Below are 12,044 nucleotides of genomic sequence, written 5' to 3' on the forward strand. Positions count from 1 at the left end.
TAGTGTAGATACTCTGAAATATTCTGAGCAAGAAAAATGACACAATTTTATTTTTCGCATAAAAATAACTTTTTGGTAGCACAGACTAAAGTGATAGTGTGTGCATGTCTGAAAAAGAAAGGCAGGAATAACGGCAAGACGATAATAAAGACAATGATCTTCAAACTTTTTTGATCGTGGTCCACTTTGCAACAGGAAGAAATGATCCCATAACTTAGCTTACCATACCACGGCCACTCTCCTGAGGAAAAAGAACTGAGTCTTTAGGATGAAAGGCCATTTTTTTAAAAACCGAAGTTTGGTGGAATGGTACATACCTCTACTTTATCATTCAGGTTGTGAGCGTGCATCGTTATTCCATAAAAACGAAGGAAAAAAAACCATTCAGTTTTGATCAATTAATACTCTTAGGGGGACTGTGGACTGCAAATCATTCTTTGAGAGACCGCTATTACTATCTACAAGAGAAAGAAGAGGCCAAGATAGAAGAAGGTAGGAGGTACAAAGAGGAGAAGACAGATAAGACATATCAAGGGATCAGAATCAGCAGAATTTTTTGATTGCTTCAATGGAAGATACAAGGCAGAGCAGAAAAGCTTGATATTTTTGGTTTCCAGTGAACCGAATATGGGGCATGCAGGATGGCAGATAAACCTGGAGGAGGATAGGGTGGGTAGGAGATAATGAGTCCAATTTTGAATATGCTGTGTTTGAGATCCCAAGTAGACGTGCCTTGCAGGCAGCTGGATTCTGGGATCTTTCAGTTCAGTAAAGGGGTCTTGGGCTGGAGCTATAAGTTCCTAACTTAGGAAAATAAAACATTCATATTATAGTCTGATTTCTCTATCATTTATAAGAATAAATAGGAATTCCAATTAAGAATTTTTTTATGATACCTCTTGGAATAAAATAGAGAAGTCAGAGCCAATTAAGAATCGCTGAGATACAGCAAGAACAACTACATACTTAGGACTTGAAATTCTCACTGAATGAAGATACCACTGCCTAATTTCTTGAAATTATGTTCCATGCATCTTTTTTTCTCCTTACCAATCTCTCCCTCTTTAAACCATGGAATTTAAATGTTCATTTACTTGTTCTGCTGCTATTGGGGCTGTTTTTACTTTTTATTGATACATAATTTACATTTAGCAAAGTTCACAAATTTTAAGTGTACAGCTGAAGGCATTTTTACCTATTTCTGTGTAGCCAGCACAGAGACCAATTTAAAGGATTATAGCCAGCAACCCAGAAGGTTCACTTATGCCTCTTTCCAATCAACACTTCACAAAGCTAGCCACGATTTTGATCTGTAATACTGTTTGTCCTTTTCTGGGCTTCATAAAAATGGAATCAGGGAGTATGTTTTCTTTCTCTTTTTGAAGATTTTATTTATTTATTTGTTTGTTTGTTTGTTTATTTATTTAACAGAGAGATTTATTTATTTATTTATTTATTTATTTATTTATTTATTTATTTATTTAACAGAGAGAGAGACAGCCAGCGAGAGAGGGAACACAAGCAGGGGGAGTGGGAGAGGAAGAAGCAGGCTCCCGGCGGAGCAGGGAGCCCAATGTGGGGCTCGATCCCAGGACTCTGGGATCACACCCTGAGCCAAAGGCAGATGCTTAATGACAGCCATTCAGGCGCCCCAGGGAGTATGTTTTCTTCATGTGTGGCTCACCTCATTCCACCTCACAGTAAGTCTTTGAGATTCATTCATGTGTTGTCACTTCGTTGCAGTAGTTCATTTTTTCTGTGTAATATTACTTTGTATAAATATACCACAGTTTGGTCCTTTTGCCACTCACCAGCTCCTCTTCACCTCTCCTCTCCCCGTGCAAGCCCGGGGCACCAGACTGAGACATGGGGACCATGTCCCCACACAGCTGACGGCCCTCAGCTACCACAACCCTGCTGGCTTCAACTGCAAAGATGAAACAGAATTTAGGAACTTCATTGTTTGGCTTGAAAACCAGAAAATCAGACACTACGAGACTGAAGATAGAGGTGATTTAAGAAACACCCACAGCAGCGACTAGCTCCTTCTCAGAAAAGTATCTCAGAGATGTAACTATCCATTCAAGATTCAAGATCATTGTCTCTAAGATTTGCAAGTTTCACTATTATATGCTGGGGTGTTGACCTATTTTTATTGATTTTGAGGGGAGTTCTCTGTCCTCCTGGACTTGGATGCCTGTTTCCTTCCCCAGATCAGGGAAGTTCTCTGCTATTAATTTGCTCCAATATACCTTCTGCGCCCCCCTTCTTCTTCTGGGATCCCAATTATTCCAATATTGTTTCACTTTATGGTATCACTTATCTCTCGAATCCTCCCCTCGTGGTCCAGTAGTTGTTTATCTTTTTCTCAGCTTCTTTATTCTCCATCATTTTGGATTCTGTATCACTAATTCTCTCTTCTGCCTCATTTATCCTAGCAGTTAGAGCCTCCATTTTTTATTGCATCTCATTAATAGCCTTTTTGATTTTGACTTGATTCGATTTTAGTTCTTTTATTCCTCCAGAAAGTGATCCTCTAGTGTCTTCTGTGCTTTTTTCAAGCCCAACTAGTATCTTTATAATCATTATTCTGAACTCTAGTTCCAGCATCTTCCTTGTCCACACTGAGTAGGTCCCTGGTAGTCAGTATTGCCTCTTGTTCTCTTTTTTGAGGTGAGTTTTTCCATTTTGTCATTCTTGCAGAAAGTGGTCACTTTTCTATTTGTAGAGTTGCAGCTATTCTTTTCTTAGATCTCCGGTTGAGTTCGCAGGCGTTCAGAATGATTTGATAGCTATCTAGCTGAATTCCCAGGACCAGACAAAACTAAGGTCTCCTACTCCTCTGCCATCTTGGATCGGAACCAAGATTCAAGATCAACAAGAAGCAATTGACTGGCTTCTTGGTTTAGCTGTTAGGCTTGAATATGGAGATTAATGCTGAAAAATACAAGGACTTGGTAACTGATAATACAAAAAATTCTGACAATGCAGCTAAAACTGCAGAGCCATTGATCAATTTGGATGTAAATAATCCCAGTTCCAAGGCTGGTGTAATGGCTTCAGCTAATCTTCATGAGAATTACCTGGTAATGCTTAAGGCAATTTGCATTTTGATCCAGAAGCACCTGACACAGAATGCAGTTGCTAAAGCAAATCAAACAAAAGAGGGCTTGCCTCTTGCTTTAGACATATTCTTAGTTTTGACAGAGGAGATGCGGTTCTTAATGAAGTTGCTCAAATCCTGCAGTTGCTGCATATAGAACAGCTACAGACAAAAATTCACGAAGCCAGAGTAGCTGTTAAGGCAATCATTGCTGATCCAAAGACAGACCACAGACAGGGGAGAGTTGGAAGATGAACCTTTCAGGATTTCAGCTTCTCTCCTACTTAGTATGATTGGGAACCAAGTATGCTCTAGCATGTGTTTGGAAATCAAATGTTCCATTTTTGAGGGAAGAATTCTAGAAAATTGACAATAGTCTCAAGATTTAACATCATTGTTTTTTCATTAAGTTCAGGAAAGTGGGGAAAAAATATACCACAATTTGTCCATTCTACTATTGGTGGAGTATTTTTTTTCATTTTTTTGTAAATATGAATAAAGTTGCTATGCACATTCTTGTACATGTTTTTGGTAGGCGTATGTACTTGGTTCTCTTGAGTATCGTCCAAGAAATGAAATTGTTGGGTCTAGCACAGGTGTTTGTTTAGCTTTAGTAAATTCTGCCAATATCCCAAACATAGTGTGCATACTAGGCTTCCACCAGCAGTAATTAATGTTCCCAATTCTCCACACTCTTGGTATTAACAGAACTTTTCATTGTAGTCTATCTGCTGGGTAGGAAGTAGTATCTCTCTCTCTCTCTCTCTCTCTCTTTTTTTTTTTTTTTTGCTTTGTTCTGTTTTGTTTTAAGATTATTTGAGAGAGAGAGAGAGCGTGCAAGAGTGGGGGGAGTGGCAGAGGGAGAGGGGGAGGAAGAAGGAGAGCAGCAGACTCCTTGCTGAGTGTGGAGCCCCACAGGGGCTTGATCCCACAACCCTGAGATCATGACCTGAGCTGAAATCAACAGCATCCGACTGAGCCACCCAGGGACCCCTCACATTGTTTCTTTTTTTTTTAACAGCTTTTTTGAGGTATAACATACATAAACTTCATATATTGAATGTCCAAATTGAATTCTGACCTATGTATACACCCATGAAACAATCACCATGAAGACAGTGAACATATCCATCACCTCCAAAACTTCTCTGTGCCCCTCTGTAATCTCTTTCCCCTCATCCTTACCTTCCTATTTCTAAACAACCACTGATTTGTCATCACTATAAATTTGCATTTTCTGGAGTTTTAGGTAAATAGAATCACACAGTATGTGTTTTTTGTTGTCTAGGTTCTTTAAGTCAACATCGCTACTTTGACATTCATCCTTACCATTACATGTATTGATAGTCCATTATTTTGATTGCTGAGCACTGTTCCATTGTATGGCTATTTCACAATTTGCTATTCCATTCATCTGTTGATGGACTTTTGGGTTGTTCCCAATTTTTGGTTATTACAAAAAAAAAAAAGCTGTTATGAACACTCTTGTTCAAGTCTTTGTATGGACATATATTTTCTTTCTCTTGGGTAAATACCTAGGATTAAAACTCCTGGATTACATGGTAGGTGTATGTTTAAGTTTTTGTTTTTTTGTTTTTTTAGAGATGTATTTATTTTTATTTGAGAGAGAAAGCAGGGGAAGGGGCAGAGGGAGAGGGAGAGAAAGAGAATCTTCAAGCAGACTTCCTGCTGAGTGTGGAGGCTGATGCTGGGCTTGATCCTAGGATCCTGAGATTATGACCTGAGCTGAAATCAAGAGTCCAACACTTCACTGACTGAGCCACCCAGGTGCCCCTATGTTTGACTTTTAAAGATACTGCCAAACTGTTTTCCAAAGCGATTTTAACACTTTAAATTCCTAGTTTAATACTTTAAATTCCAACATGCTTGCCAACACAGGGTATGGTCAGTCTTCTTAATTGTAGCCATTCTAATAGGTATGTGATGACATCTCAATTTGCTTTTAATTTACATCTCCCTAATGACTAGTGATATAGAACATGTTTTCATGTGATCATTTGCTATCTTTGGTACATGTTCTTTGGTAGTGTCTGCTGAAATCTTTTGCTCCTTTTTAAAAATGGGTTGTTTTCTTACTGCTGAGTTTTGAGCATTCTTTATATACTTTAGATACAAGTCCTTTATTAGAGATTTGCTTTGTAAATATTATCTCCACGCCTGAGAACTGTGTCATGTCCTTTAGTCTCCTAACATGGTCTTTTGAAGAACAGCAATTTTAAATTCTGATGAAGTCTAATTTATCAATTTGTTCTTTTATGGATTGCGCTTTTGGTCTTGTATCTAAGGTCCAATGATTTTCTTCTATGTTTTCTTCTAGACAGTTTTAGGTTTCACATTTAGGTCTATGATCCATTTTGGGATGATTTTTATATATGGTGATATGGCACAATGTATGAACCCAAACTGATTTTCTTTTTTACATTTGCACACACACCCCCAAACACACACACCCCTTACTAAATAACCAGAGATAAAACTGTAATCTCAAAAGAAAATAGATTTCTTTCTGGGTGGTGTTTGCCACTAAGGACTATTTCCAGATGTGTCTCCTCTTCTCCATCAGGCTATTGGAAATTAATCTGATCTGTAGTTGAACTGTGTCTGGCTGTGTTATGGTTTTAGTGTGATTCAGTTCACCACTGGCTTCAAATTTGTAAGAGTGAGATCAGGACTTTCTTTTCAGCAGAACCTGGGATCTGAAAGCTAACAAGATCCCAAAGAACCACCTGGGCTTCATAACCACATCATCAGTTTTTAGAACTATGGGGTTATCTCCTTGCCAGTTATTGGGTTGCTCGGGAGATTTCTTTGTTCTCCAGTCTAGCTTCCTTCTTCTGTGCTTAGACATCTCCTTCAGTCTTGCTGCCCATCCTCTGGCCTTTGGAGGGCAGCTGCCCTTCTGTCCATAGAGGTCCAGAATGCCCAGGGGGGTTTGTCCCAGCCTGCCTGCTGAGTTTTCAGGCTTTGGTAGTTGGAAGTGTGGATTGCTTGCAAGGACTCCTGACCCATCTTCAGATCTTCGTAGCTGGACACTGGAGTACCTCTGGTGGACTTTTCTTGCCAGCCTCATGAGCTGTTCCTCTTGACTTCAGAAAGTAGCTACTTTTGAACTGGCAGGAGACTCTGTATGCCTCAGTGGAGGACCTCTTTGAGCTTTCCTTCTCTCCTCCCAACTTTCTGCCTGCTGCCCCTGAATAAAGACCCATAAGAAAGAGTGAACTGGGTGGATGCAGACTTGCTCTTGGCTGGGTGTCCCTGGAATTTTGATCAGTCAGGGTAGCCCATATGTGGCCATTATATAGTGACTAAAACTTAGCCAATTCCTACTGACACCCACCTATGGCAGGTTCTTTTTCCTGCTATTGCTCCACTGATGAGAGCAGCTCTAGGTCTCTTCTCTCCTAGGAAGGACTCATCAGTTTCGGAGTTTCTTTGTGTTTCTTTTCTATGTTCCCTGTGTCTTCAGCTCTCTAAAGCATTTATAAAAACTGTCTGGCTTGTTAACATGAGATTGACAGTCTTTTGTGACTGTCTTACAACTAAATCAGAAGCAGAACTGAGATGTGTTCTTAGTAATTTGAGAATTGTGGCTTTACAAATAAATTTATACTTTATGTCTAAATGGGTAACTAAGGTTAAGAGAAGAAATTTCCCAAGGTAAAAAACTAAGGTTGGGGCTGTCTTGGTTCAGCTGCCATAACAAAATACTGTACATTGGGTGGCTCCAAAACAAAAGGAATTTATTTCCTCAAAGTTCTGGAGGCTGGAAGTCCAAGATCGGTGTGCCAGCACAGTCAGGTTCTGGTGAGAGCTCTCTTTCTGGTTTGCAGATGGATGAATTCTCACATGGCAGAGAGAGCTCTGGTGTCTCTTCCCCTTCTTGTAAAGGTACCAGTTTAATCGGACCAGAACTGTACCCTTAGGACCTCATTTAACCTCAGTCACCTCCTTCAAAGCCCCATCTCCTATTACAGTCACATTGAGGGGTAAGACTTCAACATATGAATTTGGGAGAAACACAATTCAGTCTAGAGCCTAGCTGAATTATAACCCAGAAACTTTATTTCCAGTCTTTCCAGGGTAAAGACTAAGAAGGTATATATGGGGTCAAGGGGGACTCTGGGTCAGGTTAGAGTTTTAAAAGCATGGGCTGTGAAGTCAGAAAATCCTGAGTTTAACTTCTGGCTCTGTACTAAAACTGTGGAATCTTGTGAAGGGTCTTCATTTCACTGAGCCTCAGTTTCCTGGGAGATGTGAGAGTTCAGTGGGATCATATATGAAAAGTTCCTATCTGTCTTGATCGTATCTGTGGGATTTTAATTTATGGAGGTGACTGAATGATGATACAGAGAGGCTAATGTCATTGAAAGATTTTATTGTTGGGGCACCTGGGTGGCTCAGTCAGTTAAGTATCTGCCTTCAGCTCAGGTCATGATCTCAGGGTCCTGGGAATCGAGCCCTGCTCAGCAGGGAGTCTGCTTCTCCCTCTCCCTCTGGCCCTCCTCCTGCTCATGCTCTCTCTCTCTCACTCACTCTCTCTCTCAAATAAATAAAATCTTAAAAAAGAAAGAAAGAGAGAGAGTGAGAAGAAGGAAGGAAGGAAGGAAAGAAGGAAGGAAGGAAGGAAGAAAGGATTTTGTTACTCAGTTCCCAAGACGAGGGGCATATGACAGCATGCAGGGCCACAGTGGTTAAGCACCCTGGTCAGGAGGCTGAAGGAGTGAGGGGGAGAGCATGACTTAGAGTCTTTATTGTGCTCTCCACAGCAAGGAAGGAATGAGGAAAGGTAAACAGCTTGGATTGACTAGTTTGAATAATTTCAGTGGGCTCTGGGCTATGCAGTATTCTGTAGTTGTTTGGTACTTGGCCCTGGGGTGATTTAGGAGAAATGCTGGCTTGGCGTGTAAATGGGGGAATTGAGAGTATGGGAGTTGGATTTAGTAGGTCTGCATATGAAAGGTAGTGTTCCCAGGCAAGCAATTTACTATCACTAGGAATTAGCTATCTCTGGGAGGGGCAGTGTTTCCCCACCCAGCAAGGCCCCCAAGATGTCAAACCATCATAAAATCCAAAAAATAAAACATGATTAATACACCATCCCAGTTTTTGGCATATTAGTATAGGCTTTATGAGTGCTTGTCTCTCCCTTTCATAGTCCCTCCTTTGTCAACCCCCCTCTCACCTCAGCAGCTTCTGAAAGATGATTCACTTTTTTTCTTTGGGTGATCCAGGACTTTGTTTCTCTCTGTCATAGCCACAATTGATGCATCTGGCCTGAGTAAGGCTTAGAGCCCTACTAAGAAGAAGCCCTTCTAGACCATGATGGAGGTGGGAGGGCAAGAGCAGGGAATAAGAGTAGTCTGTTAGGGGTCAAATTGTTGAGGGACAGACATCCCTATCCTGGAGCTGGAAGAAAGGGAGTCCTAGTTTGAAGTCCCATAGGATGTCAATCACAGGTCACTATGCATCAGCATCCCAGCAATAGAGAAGACAAGCAGAAAATCTGTTCCCCTTGACTGAGCTGCTCACATGTTTCAGCAACAACTGGTCTCCATACTGATGAAAGGGACAGTCTGTTAGCCTCCCCTCCAGAAGGACTAAGGCTTAGCAACTGCTATGATGAACAGGTTATTTTCTTGAGTTGTCTGGGTTGTCCAACTTCAGGATGAAGTAGGGGTAAATAGGATAGATACTCTAAAGTGAATAAGTGTCCTTGGATTCCTTGAACATCAAAGAAAAAGATGTTTATAGAAGACAGAACATAATTTTCTGTTAAAGTAACCAAGTAAAGCCTTAATTGGTAAGGCACCACTCAATGTCAAAGGTGCTTTACCAAGGTGCTAAGACAGGACAGCATTCAGGATATCGAATTATGAAACCCAGGTACTCGATAAATAGTTTTTCTTTTCAACCTCACCCTACCATGAAGAGGTTAGCCATGGCTGAATTATCACCAACAGAGCCCACAGTTTCTGTGAGTGATATAACCTTGGCACCAGGTGCCTCATACATATTTGCCCAAGTAACCTCTCCAAAAGAAAGATTAAGAAGCTGCACGCATCTCTATGATCCTGGTCAGTTATTCATCCTCTATGAAGCCCAATCTCCTCCTGTATACACTGAAAGTACTAATGTTTACTTTGTAGCTTTGTTGAAATCATACTAGGAAGATTACAGTAAAGTTTAAACAGTCAAGAAATGACAGCTCCTTCTCTTCCCCCCTCCAGTTCTCTCTCGTCTATAAACAATAAAAATAAGTTATTATAAAGTAACCAGAACAATCAAACTGATATAAACTGAGCACTTACAGTGCATTAAAGACTATTCTAAGTGCTTAGATGTCTGATCTCATGATTCTATGAATTTAATAACCTTTTGAGAAAAATTCCAGACTTTGAATATATCACATGCCATAGCATTTACACATAACACTCTCCTGACTATGTGAATAAATCACAAATCCAAACAGATGCAAATAAGATGAAAAGATTTTTATCACAGTTGATTCAACCTGATACTAGAATAAGAATGAGAGAAATCAGAGAAGAGTTGTTACCTTCATGGCATCTATTTATTAGGTGATTTTAGAAATTTTTGAGAAAAAAAATAAGAAGATGCCAGCTGAAAACACAGCTGTTAAAAATTGATCATAGTTACCAAGATTGGTATGATATTGAAAAAGAGACAGACACACAGATCAATAACAGAACAGAGAACCCAGAAACAGAAACAAATATGCTGACTTAATTTTTGACAAAGGAGCAAAAGCAATTCAACAGAGGAGGCATGGCCTTTTCAGTAAATGGTGCTGGAGTAATCGGATGGACGTCCATTAGCCTAAATAAATAAATAAATAAAATTTAAAAAGAACACAACCTAAACCTCACACCTTATGCAAAAATACGCTCAAAATGGATCACAAACTTTTTTTTTTAAACAAGAGTATCATTTTTTTAAAAAGATTTTATTTATTTATTTGACAGAGAGATAGAGACAGCCAGCGAGAGAGGGAACACAAGCAGGGGGAGTGGGAGAGGAAGAAGCAGGCTCATAGCAGAGGAGACTGATGTGGGGCTCAATCCCACAACGCCGGGATCACGCCCTGAGCCGAAGGCAGACGCTTAACCGCTGTGCCACCCAGGTGCCCTGGATCACAAACTTAAATGTAAAACTGTGAAACTCGTAGAAAAGAATATACAAGAAAATCTTTGAGAACTAGGGCTAGGTAGAGAGTTCTTAGACTGGACACCAAAAGCACAATCCATAAGGGGAAAAATAGATAAACTGGACCTCATCAAAAACCTTTTCCTCTCCCAAAGAGCCCATTAAAAGAATGAAAAGACAAATGAGATACTGAGAGAAAATATTTGCAGAAAAGACAAATGAGATACTGAGAGAAAATATTTGCAGATCGCCTAATTTGCAGATCACACAAAAGCCTTATATATAAAAAACCTTCAAAATTCAACATAAAAAAAATAATCCAATTAGAAAACTGGACATTGACACAGAAAAAACATTCACAGACATTTCATCAAGGAGGATATACGTATGGCTGGCAAATAAACACATGAAAAGATTTTTCAATCTTTTTTTTCAATCAATTTTCTCTAATTGTTTAGAGAAATACACATTAAAACTACAATGAGATATGATTATATACATATAAGAATGGCAAAACTTGGGGCGCCTGGGTGGCTCAGTCGGTTAAGCGTCTGCCTTCAGCTCAGGCATGATCCCAGGGTCCTGGGATCAAGCCAGCATCGGCTCCCTGCTCAGTGGGGAGCCTGCTTCTTTCTCTGCCTCTGTCTCTGCTCCTATCCCCACCCCCGCTTGTGCTCTCTCTCTCTGTCTCTCAAATAAATAAATAAATAAAATCTTAAAAAAAAAGAATGGCAAAACTCAAAAATAGTAATAACAGTAAATGCTGAAAAGGATATAGAGAAACTCCATCACTCATACAGTGCTTGTGGGAATGTGAAATATAACACCCATTCTGGAATATAGCCCAACAATTCCTATCAAAATTAAAAATGGATTTACCATACAACCCAGCAATCCACTCATTTCCCAGAGAAATGTCTTATTTCCATGTAAGAACTTGTACATGAATGTTCATAGCAACTTCACTCTTAATAGCAGAATCTGTGAACTATCCAAATTTCTTTTATAGGGTGAATGGTTAAACAAATGATGGTGTGTCTACACTATGGAATACTACTCGGCAATAGAAAAGGAACAAATTATGGATACACACAACAGAAGCTTGAAGGAACTTCAAGGAAATTATGCCAAATGAAAAGAGTCAATCTAAAAAGGATACATACTAGATGATTTCACTTATTGAAGGTTGGAGAAATAACCTAACAACAGAGATGGAGAATAGAATAGTGGTTGCCAAGGGTTTGAGATGATAGGGAAGAGATGGGAGTGGTTGTAACTTGGTGACAGGAAGGAGTCTTGTGGTGATGGGTACAGTTGGAAATCATGGTTGTGGTGGTGACTGTCCAAAGCCCCTATGTGAAATATAGCTTCGGGTCACACACGCAGACACAAGTACATGTATAACTGGTGAAATTTAAATAAGCTCTATAGAGTATATGCGTGTCAATAGCTTTGGCTTTGGCATTGTACTACAGTTGTGCAAAGTGTGAACACTGGAGGAGCCTAGAGGAAGAGCATACAGGGTTCCTCTGTATATTCCTTTGCAAGCCTCTATGCATTTATAATTATCTCAAAATAAACAGTTTTTTTAAAAGCTGTTATGAACCTTTAAAATATATGTGATTTATTTATGATAAATAGGTTTGCAAGATATACGGAAAAGAGTTTTATATCTGTTAAATTTTCCTGAAATTAAAACTCTCTTCCTTCTCTTCCCTTTCATTGAAAATCTCACAACAGAATTATTTTAACAATA

General features: G+C 39.6%; 1 pseudogene; it reads left to right on the forward strand.

Annotated features, from left to right (window-relative positions):
- The first annotated feature begins 627 nt into the window (after positions 1 to 627).
- On the forward strand, positions 628 to 3,358 carry LOC123787099 (tRNA-splicing ligase complex subunit RTRAF pseudogene; annotated as a pseudogene).
- The last annotated feature ends 8,686 nt before the right edge of the window (positions 3,359 to 12,044 follow it).

Source organism: Ursus americanus, chromosome 17 (genome assembly GCF_024610735.1).
Source record: "Ursus americanus isolate L20-20 chromosome 17, mUrsAme1.1.p, whole genome shotgun sequence".
Classification (NCBI taxonomy): domain Eukaryota; kingdom Metazoa; phylum Chordata; class Mammalia; order Carnivora; family Ursidae; genus Ursus; species Ursus americanus.